Genomic DNA, 14,246 nt, shown 5'->3' with positions numbered 1-14,246 from the left:
TCGATTGTTGCTCATGTTGAATGAGGCAACTGTCGCTTCATGACGCAACACGGAGCGTTGTGATGCATTTGACTGCATATGCAATGCTTTGGATGTATGGAATGAATGAATGTGTGCATAGATGTATGAATGATTATATAAAGAAATAGTGGGGGTTGGTAATGTTACCTTGATGACTCGAGTGACGGGGTTTGAGGAGCTCCAATCGGAAATATCCAACCGAGATCCATGCTCGTCGTTCGTGATGGAGTTGGCATGGCCCACATGGGGCGTCCCTCTGCTCCGTACCTATCTCTCGGTGTTTACCTGAGCCGTCCGATCGACCCAGGAAGCTCGATGGTCTCTCCTTGGTGGAGATCCTATGGTTGGGCCTTTCCAAGTCCTGCTTGAGAAGGCTGAGGGCCGCCTGCGCATGGTGGTGCTTTGGTTCTCGCACTCGGCGTGCGGTAGTGGTGGGCCATACCCAGGCCACGTCCCGTCTGACCAGACGCCATTCCATCAGGTAGGGTGTGTCCCATCAGTCAGGGCGCATCCCATTGTATCCCATCCACATTGAATGGGGGTGGAAGAGGGTTTTTCGCCCCCGTCATTTCGCCTTTCCCCGATCGCTGCACCTTTCCCAACTACTATGCCTCTTTCTTTAAGTAGGAGAATGGAGAGGGCTTTTGCCCTGTTCCTTTTCCTATTCCTCATCTGTTGTCTCTTCTCTTTCTTCCTTCTTGCCAAGAGCGTCTGAGTGCCGCGGTGGTTCCTAGGAGAGAATAGGGGAGAGCGAGGGAGAGGAGAAAACTCACAGATCCATTCACGAACCTGGAGCGAAATGTCGAGCTAGAGGTCGTCCGTCGTGAGGGAGTCGGTGATGGCTGCCTTCGCCGAGAAGAGGTTTCTACCGCCGAAGGAGGTGGCGCACTGGAGGGCTCCTAGGAGGGAGGATTTCCTGCAACCTTGGGCTGGCGAGGTTGTTTTCTTCCTCGCCTTCCATGAGCGCGGGTTAGGATACCCCGTGCACTAGTTTCTGTGCGGGCTCCTCAATGAGTGGGGCCTGGAGTTGTAGCATCTCAATCTGACTGGGGTGCTGCACATCGTCGGCTTCATCACTGTGTGCGAGGCCTTCCTTGGGATGGAGCCACACACAGACCTCTTCCGGTGGATGTTTTCTTGGCGAGCTTTGTCGGAGGGGAAGCCGCTCATGATTGCACCGATGGGGGGTTTCATGCTGTAGAAGACTCCAATCATACCCCATGTACACCCCCTGTGACTCCAATCAAGGGTGGCATGGGGAGTGGTTCTACATCAGGAACCCGGTGGAGGCGCCGTTTCCGCCTTTCATTGGCGAGAGGCTAGAGAAGTAGGAGAGCTGGTCATGGGCCCCCACTAGCCGGCAGAAGAAGAAGGTGGAGATCATTGAGGTGGAGCTCTAGAAGCTCATGTGACATGGCCTTGACAGGGGTGCGAGTGTTACATACACTTTTCTACCGTCGGGTCACTCCGCTGGCAGAGAGGACGCGGCCGATGTGGAAGTACAACGTCCCGACGAACCCTGACCATGCGTCACCGGAGGAGCTGTCGAATGACGAGGTCTAGAGTCACGTTGACCGGGTGCTACAACTGAGGTCTAAAGAAACCCTCGATGGAAAGCCTGGCACCCTCAATGCCGCGACGGTGTCCAAACTGGTATGCTCCCCTCTCCTCACTCCATGCTCTTTTCCCCTCTGCTCCCCTATTTTTGATTTTGAGTTGCCTATTTCATAGGGACTTAGAGTTTACAAGTCCCGGCCGCACCTTCCGAATGGGCCAGAGGGCGTGGCACGGCAAGCTACCCAGAAGGAGGCGGTAGTTGAGAGGAAGAGGAAGAAAGCCGAGGAGGCTCGGTGGAAGCATGAGAAGGAGATGGAGATCACCTGGCATGTGCGGGCCACAGAAAATATGAGTGACGTCGAGTCGGAGGAGTCCATAGTGGTGGAGGATGACATGATCTTCTTTGAGGAGGAGGAAAGCTAGGAGGTTGTTGCAACCTTGGTGGAGCGTTGCGATCCTATGGCCGTGTCCACTGGCGGCGAGCAGGAGGCAAAGAGGCGCGGTGGTGTTCCCATGACAAGGAAGCGTGCTGCGAGCGTGGACGCCGTCGGTGAACAGGAGGCGAAGCGGATGTGGTCCCCGTGCCCTTCTGAGGCATCACCGGCCTCATCCCCACCTACCGTGGGTGCGGCGGGACAAGCCAGGTGGTCAGGAGAGTGGGCTCATACCCACACATTGTCGGGGCCAGCGCCAACTTACGACCCGCAATAGGGGGATGCCCCGCCTGCTGCTCCGGTCGGCATGCCCCGATTCGAAGGTCGTGGTGACTCACGGGCCGAGTGGGAGCCAGTTGGGTTGACTCCCCCCGGTTGAAGTGAGGGGGTGTAGGTCGTGACCTAGGAGCGGTCCTCGCCCAACGGGCCTGTTGACATCGGGTCGGGGCTTTAGAGTCATACCGCTTACATCCCGATATGCCTTTTCTTTGTTTCTTTTCTTGATCTCGTTGTTGAGTTTTTTTTGGAGTGTGACTGACCTATACTTTTTTGACAGCGGCCGGATGTTGACGGGGCTGAGCATCGCCCCAACTCCTGTGCGGGAGGATTAGAGGCCCACCTTGCAGCGCGCCATGGTGAGCGGCAGGGAGAGCAGGATGCTGGCAGTAGGTCCTTCCCTTCTAGGGGCAACACCCCTCAAGTCAATCGCTAGTACGGCGGCTGCGGTGGTGACGGTGTTGGTGGCAATCTTGGTGTGAAGGTGGAGGCTACGTCGGAGGTATCCCTTGTGGCCCCTCCTCCACCAGCTATGGCAGAAGAGGAGAGGGAGATCGGACTCCTAGCCTTGTTGGGCGGGGGGGGCGCATGGCTCACCCTCCTAGTGGAAGATGGAGGTGCTAGGGGGAGATGTAGCTGGGATAGAGTCAAAACACCTGCCGGTGGCCCATGAAACCCAGGTGGTGGAGATCCCCTCCAGCGATGAAGCAGGTGACGTGGTAGAGCTGCCGGCGCCGTCGTAGGAGCTGGCGGTGGTCCGGTCGGAGGCTGGGCCCTCTAGCGGGCTGGAGGAGACCAACCTAGTGTGGCCCTATCCTGAGGACCCGATGAAGGTTCGGTTCATCCTTTGAGATTCACAGGAGTGTCAGCTCTGGGACATCCTTGGGGGAGAGGATTCGCCATGGAGTCTGATCTCGCCATGCTGTCGGTGAAGCTTGAGGAGGCCCAGGAGCGGGTTGAGTCCATCCAGCGGTTGGCCAAGGTCGACCTACACCGTGCCATGGTGGTGAGTTTTCCATGCTTGTCCTTGACCCCTTGGTCTTTCGTCGGTTGCCTCAGCATGCTTGCTTCTCATTTTTGTAGGGTCTGGAGGGGATGTCAAGCCACAAGTCCTATTTCCTCTGGATGGAGCATGCATGGATGGCTGAGCTTGAGCGCCAGCTAGAGTCCTCCCACCATGAGTCCTAGGACCGGACAGCTGAGGTGACCGAGGCGTGGGTGGCAGAAGTGCTCGCGGTGGAACAGGCGACTGCCGCTGGGCGAGGGCTTGAGGCGGCCAAGGCCCGCTAGGCAGAGACTGAGGCGGTGCTACGAAAGTCCTTGGTGGACACCGAGGTGGTGCTCTAAGGTACCCTAGAGACCTTGAAGATGGAGTGGAACACCCTGGAGACAGAGCAGAAGGCCCGGTCAGAGGCTGACCAGGAAGTGCTCGCGCTCTGGGGCCAGGTGATGGGGACAAAGGAGGTGAATGCCTGGCTATGTGAGCAGGTGACCCAGTAGGCGGAGGGACTCTCCATCCTCGAGAACACCCACCTCGGTAAGTACCTTTTCTGCTTTCAACATGTTGGTTTCTTTCTTTAGCTTGCTTCTGAGCTTATTGTCCTTCTTCTAGAGCTGGGTGGAAAGGTGGAGTCATTGGAGCAGGACCTAGAGACAGCCAAGGCAATGATTGTCTAGAATGTGGAGGCGCTGGCCAAGTCCCTTGAAGAGTGACATGCTCTTGAGGGGGAACTTGACCAGATACGCAATGTTGCCCAGCTCATCGTCTCGGAGGTCTTTGGGTCGGTGCCAAGTACCAGCATGCCCACCATCCGGCTAGCGGAGGTGCCGAATGAGGTTCGGGCCCTCGTCACCGATGGAATGTTCTATGGGACGTTGGGGGTGTTGACCTCGGTGGCGACGTACCACCTAGACCTAGACTTCACCACCATCTGCAGCGGGTATGCCGACGGCTAGAGCGCGGAGGACATCCAATCGCTCGGGGGGAGCATGCTGCCACACACAAAGTTGGTGGCCGAGCAAGTCTCCGCGCAGTGGGTGATGGATGCTCGCCATGCGGACATGGCCAGAAGCGTGCGTCAGGAGGACATCACCTAGCCTACGGATGGCGTGGAGCCTGGGTCAGAAGTGGATGTCGCCCCGCCTCCAACCGAGCCAAATGTTGCCTAGTCAGAGGACGAGCAGCCCCTTCCCTCGCCGGTCGAGCCAGTAGTCGATGCCATCGTGGAGCCATAGTAGAAGTTTTAGAGTAGAAATACTTTAGCAAATATAGAAGATAATGTTGTGGGGGAGCCCCCTATGTAAAGTGTTTTTGTGTATTCATAAATACAGTAACTTTGTTTTTGTGATGGAACTACTTCGTTCGGGGAAGCTTGTCCCGTCCGTTCCTTATTTTTACCTTAGCATAACTTTGTTTTTTATTCTTTTCTTTTTTGCACCTACCCATTTGCACTGTAGGCTACAACCTTAAGAGCCCGAGCATGGCCCATGAGGCTCAGCCACTTGTAACCGTAGGTAGAGGCGGGGTGCGATCGGTCGGAATATTTAAAGCAAAGTTACGTAAGGTAATTAAAGGAATGGACTACCCTTTCATTCGGGGAAAAAGTGTATTTTATCATATGATAGTAAAAAGAGAGGTGGCATTGCACCCCCGTGGAGCCCCCGAGCATCTTGGGCCGAAAGTGTTTGGGTTGGGGCGCTCTATAGGAGCAAACATTAAGTAAAAATGATAAGACTGAATTTTAGGGGAAGAAAATGACGGTAGCTGTTCGCTGTTCCAAGTGTTGGTGAGAACATTGCCGTTGTCGTCCATCAGTCAGGTAGGTGTCCCATCAGGATCACCGTGGTTGCCATATAGGGACCTTCAGTCATCCATATCCTTGCTCGCTATGCCCCCCTTTCTTGGCCACTGCTTCTTTGCCTTTTCCTTCCTTCGGCCCACCAAGCCTATCGTAGAAGGTGCCTGAGGAGCTCACAGTCCTTGTAGAGGTGTTTGATAGGGTAGGCATGGTTGGTGCATGGGCTCTCCATGAGCTCATTGAAGTGGTTGCAAAGGCCCTGCTGGGGCTGCTTGCCTCGTGTGGATCTACAGCAGCGACCAATGCGGAGTTGGCCGGTCGACGATGATCTTTTTTGTTGTTTTTGCCCCTCTATGTGGAGGGGCTCTCGTCCTGATCCTCATGCTTGGCCTTGCCTTTGTCATGGCCTCCATTGAAGCGCTGCGGGAATGATGCTCTCTGGATGCATCAACCAAAGGCCTGTGGTCCCGGGCCATCCAGGCTGGGACTCTAGTCATCCGGCCGGCGACCATGCCTAGGGTGTGTTTCACCACTCCTCACGATGGTCCGGCTGGGGTCTCTATCACCTACCATCACTACTACTCGATGGATGCCATCATCATACCAGGACCGACACCGGTTGCTGATGACGCTACGAGCGTCTTGGTTTGGCCTGAGCCACTCGCGTACAGGTGGTTGGTGCGAAGCGGGCGCCAGGTCAGGCCAGGGCATAGATGCAGCCTCCTATGCCGTGCTCTGTGGCTATAGCGGTGAGCGGGTCAAGCAATTCATCTAGTGTGTCCCTACTCCCTTGGTGGGGAGATAGGCTGTGAGTTGGTGTCGTGATGTAGAGATCTCCGCCTATTGAACAGCGGCGGTTTCCACTAGTGCCTAGAGGTTTTGGTGGATTGCCTATTCCTAGGGGTCGTTTGGCTCAGGAAGGCCACACAGAAGCATTGCCGCAACAGAGAAGTTCTGGCCAGCCTGAGCAAACTATGGGGGATCGTTCCCCCATCCATGATGTTGTGCTAGACCTAGCGAGTGTGACCCCGGGCGTTGCTCGTCAGGTTATGCGCACATGGCGCAGTGTAGTGCACCGAGCACACCGGCGTAGGTGGTGGTTGGTTCTACCGCCATTGTCATAGCTCCTCGCTGTGCTCTTGTGTGAGCATGAGGGTCCCCGCATGAGGGTCTAGAGGGGTGTGAGTCTATAAGGACTCCACTACCACCGGCGGCTATCTCGGAGCGTTTGCCATAGTGCACTCCCGAGACGGATGGTGGCTAGGTGCCACGTCGCCGATGCTAGAGCCATCACTCTCAACATCATCATCCATGAGGTAGAGAAAATAGGTGGGAGCATAGCTCACCATCCACACAAATTCGGACATGAGAGGGGGCGTCACCAGCATCCTTCAGAGCCCCTAGGCGTACGCATCCACGGGGGATGTGAGGCCATAGGGGAACCGGTCGCATGGCGGTCGTGGTACGGACAATGGGGTCCCTCCAGATAATCAGCGGAAGATAGTAAATAGCAAGTGAATAACAATATGTACATTACTCATAGCGGAGTTTGAGCAGAGTGTTTGCTCGGAATGAAGCGCAGACGCATTGTCGTTGAAGTCGTTGGGTGTCCCGAACCCAACAGAGGGCGCCCCTTCGATGGGCACCAAGATGGTTGCCTCCTCGCGGAGGTGTAGTACGTCGAGCCAGTCGGTGATGAAGTCTAGGCTTCTGAAGAGATGGGTGGAATCCACATCCCAATAGGTGGGAGTGCGGGAAACTCTAGTGAGCCAAAGTGAGTCGTATCGCTTGTGCCCGCCATGGTGAAGGTGGCGGAAAAGTGAGCCATCCGATGACCAAAAAGTGTGAACATACAACGTCTTCCCCATGGACGACACCAACTAGCGGTGCAGAAAGTGACCAGTATGTAAATATTTGTAGTTTTGCTATACATTGTGATCGGAGGTGGCCTAGCACTCAATTACACAGGGTTTATACTGGTTCAGGCAATGTTCCCTATGTCCAATTTGAGTCGGTCGGTGACTTTATTTCTAAGCCTAGGAGCTCGAAGTTTGCTGTGGGGTTACAAATAGAAGGGAGAAAGATGGAGGGTACAAGAGGTCCGGTCAAACTCTGGTCTGGAGGACCGAGAGTGATGGGAGTTCCGCTATGTGCTAAGTGTTTGAGCGTATGCTCGAGGTTTGAACCTAGTGGTTCTGTTGTGGCGCGTTAGTGAACTGATCGATCCCTCTATTGGGAAGGAGCACATCCCCTTTTATAGATGAAGGGGACGACCTTACAAGTGAGAGAGAGAGTACGTATGCTACTAAGTCTTGTTGTCCACGCCGACAGGTACCAAATAATGGTAGGCGCCCACAATACTGTTTAATGTCAGATGCACGTGGGAGGTTACGTCGTCTTCTTCTGGTATGGCAGACGTCGGTGCCTGCTATACTGTTGATGCCTAGAGGCATGTAGGGGTTTTTACCATGTTCGCCTGGTATGGTAAATACCGGTGCCCACAACACTGTTGATGCCTAGAGGCATGTGGGGGAGCCTTACCGTGTTTGTCTAGTATGAGAGTTGATGGCGCCCACAACACTATAGGGAAAATGTCGGCGCCCACAACACTACTTGGGTTCTGTCATACCAGGAAGGTCATAGGGTACTATCCTATAGGTGTATAGGGTATAGTCCTTGGTATTATGGTTGACTTGAGTGCCCTACCTTACTTTCTCCATCCATTTTCTGGTTCTTACTGAGCGGGCGTCCCTGCTCGGTTGGTCCTAGTCGGCTCTGATTGTGCCAGTTGGAGAAGAGCTATGAGCAGAGGTTTAGTGTATCTGCGATCAGAGACACGAGTCGGAGCTAGAAACGGTATTTGGCCAGGCCTTCCGGTCGGAGAGGCTAGCTCGGGCCAAAAGCGAGCATTGTTCCTCTTTGGCTAGGCCTTCCGGTCGGAGAGGCGGGCCAGAGCTAGAAGCGTGCGTTTGTTCTATCTTAGAGAGGCCTTTCGGTCAGAGATTGGATCGGCCTTTTGGCCTGTCATTTAGGTTTTTGGGCCAGCCCATGAGTTGCTCGTCGTTCGTAATGTTGTATGCTGGGCCAAGCCTTTGTTGGAAAGCTGGTCCATGAGGGACCCTGGGTTTATGAACCCGACACCATGGGTGAGTGGTCGATATTGTGTGAGCGTGATGCTTATATATCGTTTACCTATAGATACACCCTATATTTTGAGTCATGTGGTAGATCGTAGATGTGACACTCCCGTTGAGTCCTTTGTAGTCCACTCCCTGAATATAGGTATACATGTAGGATCTAGTTATGAAGGAAGACAAGCTCTGTTCTTAATCTTCCTTAGTAATATCCCTTATGTATATGTATGAAGTTGATCTTAGCCATGACTACTAGGTGCAATTGCATTAATCAATGTATGATTTGACTTGTAATTAAGAATGACTTAGGAATTATTCCTCTAATATTCTACTTGACCATGCTAATGCCATAGATAGGAGTACTCTGAGTGATCAATGATTAGTTATTAGTTATTATTATTCATATACATTTACCTCTTGACTTACCCCTGTTATGAGTAGAATATTGGTTATGGTTTACTTCTCCATCAATCGTATAAGTTGTCAATACACTGTCCTCGCCTGATCTTCCCTAGTGGTAAAAATATAAATAACGATACCTGGAATACTCTCGGGTGAAGTGCTACAATGGTATATTATCTGTGCGCTTGCTAGATTCCTTTCCTTTATATATATATATATATTCTTCCTAGTCACATGAAATAATAAAGTACTTCTTAGTGTCATTCTAGAAGTTGCACTAGGTAGTACCAACAAGCATCTCCTACAGTCATCACTAGGGATGACATCCTAGGTAAAGTAATATTAAGAGATGTAGACATACATTAGGTGGCTACTAAAACAAGTATCAAGTTAATAAATACCAACAAGCATTTCTAGGCGCCATTGCAGAGGAAGGTAGCTAGGCAAAGGAAGTATTGATAAACTTATACTTATTGATGTGATCGAGATAACCATTAACCTGTGCTCAAGCTAGAATTACTCTTGTTTTGTCTACTTTCAAATCTTATGCTAGAGTAATGTATGACCAGTTTTGACCTCCGACAAACTACGTTGACGATCCTAGAAGCATTACTTAAGAGAAAGGCTAACTCAAGAAAGTTTTAGCTTTAGAGTCATAAGACAACCAGATAAGGCTGAAACTCTAGTTTGGTTTTGGTGAATTGATGAAACCCTAGGTGCTAACCCTTTGCTCTAAGTGATCATTAGATAGGGTAGCACATTCCAAGTGGTGAGCAAGGATTAAGATGATCAAGATGGTGGAAGGCCATGGTGATGATCAAGTGCTTGGACTTGGAAAAGAAGAAAGAGAAAAACAAAAAGCTCAAGGCAAAGGTGAAACTTGATAGGAGCTTTTTGGTTTGGTGATCGAGACACTTAGCGAGTTTGATCACATTTAGGATCGATAGCCATACTATTAAGAGGAGTAAAACTCGTATCGAAATATGGATTATCAAAGTGCCACTAGATGCTCTAACTCATTGCATATGCATTTAGGATCTAGTGGAGAGCTAACACCCTTAAAAATGTTTGTGAAAATATGCTAACACACATGCACAAGGTGACTACACTTGGTGGTTGGCACATTTGAGCAAGGGTGGAGAAGTTGGTGAAGTGAAGGAGGTGATTTTCACTGAAAAATAGTGACTAGACATAGGACCTATCTCTAGGACCTTGCACGTCTGGTCAGCTCTAGTTAGTAAAGCACTCAGCCTTGGGGAGTGTACCAGACGCTAGGTCAAAATGTGATTAGACGCGACACTGCTGAGTCCAGGTCACTAATGACGTACGGTGACATAAGCGGACTGAGTGAGCACGGGGATGACTTGACACTGATGGCAGTGTCTAGTCGTGTGCACCTAATGTGTTAGGTCGTGGGTTTGGTGCTCTGGGAGCTCTCTAGAACCGACCTGATATTAGGGAGCCACTGTGATCGGTGTGTCCGGTCGTGTGTTGAGGCATGCATAGTGGTGTACTAACCTGACGCGGTGCTTGTGGGTCAGGTCATTTGTGGGTGCATCCGGTCTCAACTTAAGCAGTGGCGTGAGCTTAGTTGACCGTTGGAGATTGGGTGGCCATGTTTTGAACGGGGACATGTGGACATTGATCCACAACTAGACGCTGGGGTGCCGCTTGTCCAATCACTTGACCGGCACGTCCGGTCACCCCAAAACCATTGCAGTGAGGAGCCCAATGGCTCTATTCGTGGGGGCTCTCTTTTTAAGCCCCATGGCCAGCTCAAGCTCACTCTCTTGGCCATTTTCATTAATATAGCAACCTTGTGAGCTTAGCCAAAGCCCTCCTACTCATCTCCATCATTGATTCATCATCATTGTGAGATTGGGAGAGAATCCAAGTGCATTGCTTGAGTGATTGCATCTAGAGGCACTTGGTATTCATGTTTTGCTATGGGATCGCTTGTTACTCTTGGTGATTGCCGCCACCTAGATGGCTTGGAGTAACAAGGATCATCGAGCAGAGGAAGGTGCTTGTCTTTGGCTCCTATTGTGGTGATTGTGAGGGGTTCTCGATATTTCCCCGACGGAGAGCCAAAAGGTACTCTAGTGGATTACTCATGGCTTATGTGATCCTCATGTTATGTTGATTGTGTGGCACCCTATTGAGGGTTTGGCGTGTGATGCAAATTAGCACGTGAACCTTCAAGTGAGTGAATCACCATAACGAGGACTAGCTTGCCGGCAAGCAAGTGAACCTCGATAAAAAATCTTGTGTCATCTTGTCCCGAGGATTTCTTGTTTGATTGTGATTGATTCGCTCCATCATATTGTGATTGGCTCTATCCTCGACACGGTGGTATAAACATCATCACCTCTCTTGTATTACATTCTTAGTGTAGCTAAGCTCTTTAGTGTAATTAGTTTTGAGAGCTAGCTTGTGTCGGGTCTAGTGGTTAGTGAGGCTCTTTAGTTTGCCTTTGAGAGCTCACTAACTTAGTGTAGTGACTTAGCAAATTGTGTGCTTAGTGATCATAGTCACTAGAATTATGGTAGGTGGCTTGCTCTTTTAGTAGGCTAGCGCAACACTCGCTTCACCGTTTAATTGTCTAACATATTTGCTAAGTGTTGTTGTAGAAATTTTCAATAGTCTATTCACCCCCTCTAGCTATTAGGACCTTTCAAAGGTGAAGCTTAACTTGAGAATTTGAAGCAATGGCTAACAAGACTCTCCATGAGTTCTCTGCTCCAACTATGGCCAACATCCATACTGGATCGGTGATCAATGTCGGAGACAATGGATTTGAGCTCAAGCCAGCTCTCATCAACATGGTGCAAGCAAGCTAGTTTTGTGGGAAGGCATATGAAGATGCAACTGCATATCTCCAACACTTCTTGGAGATCTGCAGCTATTTCACCATCAAAGGAGTGACCTAAGACGCTATACTACTTGCACCTCTTTGCATTCTCACTCTTGGGGAAGGCAAATCAATGGTTCTATGCCAACAAAGATAGAAACACTACATGGGATAACTGCTCCACTATGTTCCTAGCCAAGTTCTTTTCCACTAGGCAAGACCAATTCTCTTCATGGGAGAATCTCAAGTTTTCAACAACAACATGATGAATCTATCCCTGAGACATGGGAACGCTTCCAAGATTACATATCAGAATATCCTCATCATGGGATGGAGAATTGGCTGCTCATGCAGACTTTCTACCATGGGTTGACCAATAGTACCCATGAGACTATGGATGCTGCTGCTGGAGGTGCTTTCATGTCACTCACACTCCCAGCTGCAACAGCTCTCGTGGAGAAGATGGCCTCCAACCAAGGTTGGAATGAAGAACGCCTTAGACCCACAAGAGAGGTGGAGGTATGCATCAACTCAAGAGATAGACATGATTGTCTACTAAGATGGACCTGCTGATGAAGAAGCTTAAAGATCAAGCTAATGAGAAGCAAGAAGTCAGCATATTCATGATTCCCACATGACGTGTAAAGAGTGTGGAAACACAGGGCATTTAGGGAACAAATGTCCTAAAATTCATGAGGATGTGAACTTTGTCAACAACAACTACTTTCGTCCTCAACATAATCAAGGATAGAATCAGCAAGAGAGGCCGAACTACCAAGGTAACCCTCAAAGTAATAATTTCAATCAACCACCCTTGAGAGAATTGATTTCTGGGCAAACTAAAATTATGGAGAGCTTATCTAGGAAATTAGCTTCCAATGATAGAATATTAGAAAACCTGAGTAATAAAATTGATAACTTGTCGTCTACCATTAAGAACCAGCATGGCTTTAATAAAATCATAGAATTACAAATAGCTCAGCTGGCTACTGCTATTCCTCTGACCAACAAAGTTAAGATTCTAGGGCAACCAGAAGATCTAGAAACTGCAAATCTTATCGATATTCACAATGCAGCTTACTATTGTATACAACCATCGACAGGAAGGTGGATATATTACACCTTGCCTAAAAAGAAGAGCGATCTAGGGAGACCTATCATTCCCATCTCCATTGGACCTCATATTTTTAAGAAGCTATTTATGACTTCAGAGCAAGTGTCAACATCATGCCTAAGGTAATCTATGATAAAATTAATGGAGATATTTTGTTGTACACAAATACGCGTTTTCAGCTTGTAGATCAGTCACTCTGCTACCCCAAGGGAGTTCTTAAAGATGCCATTGTTCGAGTGGGACAATCATATGCTCATGTACACTTTGTGGTTTTGGAAACAGGTGGAGATGAAAGGGCACCCATCATCTTGGGCCAACCTTTTCTAAGCACCGCAAAAGCCATCATCTATGCAGACAGTGCCAAGATCTGTTTCACAATCAAGGATAAAAAGGAGAAGTTTTCTTTCAAGAATAGTATCCTACAATCTCCTAGACATCGACAAACATCATACCAGCTCGAAGATACAGCAGTGACCAAGAAGAAAAATAATAGGAGAAGGAGGAAGAACAAAGCTAGGCAGCCATAAGAAGAATCGGTCAACATGATCAACACACTCCGATCAGAAGTATGACCACCTCCTCGCTTCACCATGTCCTTGCTAAGAAGGATGATCCTAGGCGTACCCACGATTGAGTGTACCATTGGACAAAGAATATTCCAAAAGATCTTCTGTGCACATTGGGTCGGGTGTTAATATAATGTCCAAGGTAACATATGAATACTTATTTGGTGACGAACCTTTGTTCCCTACATATATGCAATTGCAGATGACTAGACCAATCAATCCAATTTCGAAAGTAATAGCAAAAGATGTCATGGTAAGAATACATGACCAGTTTGCCCCTGCTAACTTCATGGTTTTGGACATGGGAGAAGAAGAAGAGGATACACCCATCATCTTGGGAAGGCCATTTCTCAACACCACCAATGCGATCAATTACGTCGGATCTGGGCAAGTCCACTTCCAATTCCCTAGAGAAAAGGTATGCTATTATTTTAATAGTTATACCACTCATGAACAGCCCAAGAAGACCCGCTCTAGGAGGAGACGTCGATCATCACAACACCGAAAGAATCAATCTCCAAAGAATGGTTGGGAAGAAGATGAAGAACTTGAAGAACCCATGAAAGATGAACCTACTCCACCAAAGTCAAGTCCATAGACCAAGTAGGTATAGAAGGAAAAGGTGACAACATCTAGGTTAACATCACAAGAGGTGCAACCATCAATGTCTCTATCTCTAGGATCGACAGATGCATCCAAGGAATGAACAAGACAGGAGAAAAGTCCTGTCCGGAGGACTTAAAATTCCAAATCCTTGCCGGGAGGTAACATCGGTAGTTATCCATATTTACTATTCAACATTGCATAAACCATTTTACTTTAGCATATTTACTTTTCTGCATTTGCCTTGCATTAATAAAATAAAATAAAAATCTTAGCATTGCATTATAAAATCCTAAGCCCCATGTGAATAATCTTACGGTGCGTAAAAACCCACAAGAATATTCATCGTGGTGGCGTAAAAATAAAAATACCATGCATGCATTATGTTAGAAAATAAAAAAATATGAGATGGACATCCTGCTAAAATTATGTCAATACAAAAATATTTCCAATTTCAAGAACAACTAATCTCTGGACGGCTAACCGCTAA

At 49.1% G+C, this 14,246-nt stretch overlaps 1 non-coding gene across 1 annotated transcript; it reads right to left on the bottom strand.

Annotated features, from left to right (window-relative positions):
• Positions 1 to 11,699: 11,699 nt before the first annotated feature.
• On the bottom strand, positions 11,700 to 11,805 carry LOC136461962 (small nucleolar RNA R71). Its single transcript, XR_010760496.1, has one exon. It is a non-coding gene; the product is annotated as a small nucleolar RNA R71 (small nucleolar RNA).
• Positions 11,806 to 14,246: the final 2,441 nt, after the last annotated feature.

Source organism: Miscanthus floridulus, chromosome 6 (assembly GCF_019320115.1).
Source record: "Miscanthus floridulus cultivar M001 chromosome 6, ASM1932011v1, whole genome shotgun sequence".
Classification (NCBI taxonomy): domain Eukaryota; kingdom Viridiplantae; phylum Streptophyta; class Magnoliopsida; order Poales; family Poaceae; genus Miscanthus; species Miscanthus floridulus.
This window is presented reverse-complemented; position numbering and strand designations above follow the sequence as displayed.